Source organism: Octopus bimaculoides, chromosome 5 (assembly GCF_001194135.2).
Source record: "Octopus bimaculoides isolate UCB-OBI-ISO-001 chromosome 5, ASM119413v2, whole genome shotgun sequence".
NCBI lineage: Eukaryota > Metazoa > Mollusca > Cephalopoda > Octopoda > Octopodidae > Octopus > Octopus bimaculoides.
The window spans coordinates 74,005,816-74,007,444 of NC_068985.1; the positions used below are offsets into that span (position 1 = coordinate 74,005,816).

Consider the following 1,629-nt stretch of genomic DNA (forward strand, 5'->3'; position numbering starts at 1 on the left):
ATATATATATATATATACAAACACACACACACACGTTGTCAACGACATAAAAAATATTCATACACAAAGTTAAACTTTATATCCAGCTTATCATTGATGATTTGTTAGAATACTAAATGCTGTTTTATTAGCCTTGAAACATCCTCTCATGTTTGTGTTTTTTGGGCAAAGTCTCACCCATATCGTAGCGGACGAAAACTATCCGTCAAATGCACCGGAATTCCAAATATCATGTGATTCAGTACTTAGAATATCAGCATCATTTCAGATACTAATTTCACAAATAGTCAGTATGCTTATAAAAAAAATGATTATATGCGACGAAAGTAATTCTAATACCGAAAGATAATCATTATAACCAACACCGAATACGGCATTATTAGCCTTCAAATTTTCTTTCATTTAGGCGCTTAGTGCATAAAAGCACACACACACACACACCCATACGTCTGCGCACCGAGACACGCACACACACGCCCACACTTATATGTATAAGTGTGTGTGCCAGTACGTGTGCGTGTGCGCGTCGAGTGTGTGTGTGTACAGTGAGAGAGAGGGAGAGAGAGAGAGAGGGAGAGAGAGAGAGAGGGGGAGAGAGAGAGAGAGAGAGAGAGAGAGAGAGAGAGAGAGAGTGAGTGATAGGTAAATAGATGAATATGTAGATATCTGAAATATATATATTTATATGTATATATGTAAATATTTATATTATACACACACGCACACAAACACACACACATATATATAGGATAAATATTCACATCTAAAGACATATATTTCAGATATCTACATATTCATGTATCTACCTACCACTCACTCCCTCATCGTCTCTCTTTGTTCACACACACACGTACACTCACACACACATACACACACACGTATAGTAAATTAAATGTGTAGCAATTTGAACATATAGACAAAATTTATAGAGATCACAAATGTGACAGAGGGTATCGACTAGCACCACTATTGATAGAAAGAAGTGGTAAAATAACTCAAAAGTCACTAAGCACTATCTTAATGTCTGACACAGGGAGGTAAGCCCCCAGCATATATAGTCGGATGAACGATTTGGATTTTGATGCAGACCATCTTAATTCTCAGTGGAGACTCTTAACACCTAGGGTTATACTGAACTACCGCTGTCGGTCTTATAAGAAAAACCCTTGAAAACGTGCTGGTCTTCAAAACGGTATACATGTAAACAACAAATTGGATCGGCGGCTTATTAGCAATTTGAACCTACAGGCAAAATTAATAAAGGTCACAAGATTGGCAGTAGAAACTAACTAGCACCACTATTGCTAGAAAAAAAAGTTAAAGCAACTCAACCGTAGACGTTAAGATTCGCTGATGATGATTAAGATGGTCTACACTAAAATCCGGAATCACCGATCCGACTATATAGGGTAGGGAATTATCTCCCTTTGTCAGTCATCAATATAGTGTTTTTGAATTGTTGTAATTCTTCTTTCTAGCAACAGGGGTGTTAGTCAGCACCATCTGTCAATTTTGTGACCTCTCTCTCTGTCCCTCTATGTATGTATATGTATCTATATATATGTATATATATATATATATATATATATATATATATATATATATATATATATATATATATATATATAT

The 1,629-nt window shown here is 35.6% G+C and overlaps 1 protein-coding gene across 5 annotated transcripts in view; it reads right to left on the minus strand.

Annotated features, from left to right (window-relative positions):
- LOC106869260 (sex peptide receptor) overlaps window positions 1-1,629 on the minus strand; it is a 741,054-nt gene that overhangs the window by 637,042 nt on the left and 102,383 nt on the right. The window lies entirely within an intron of this gene.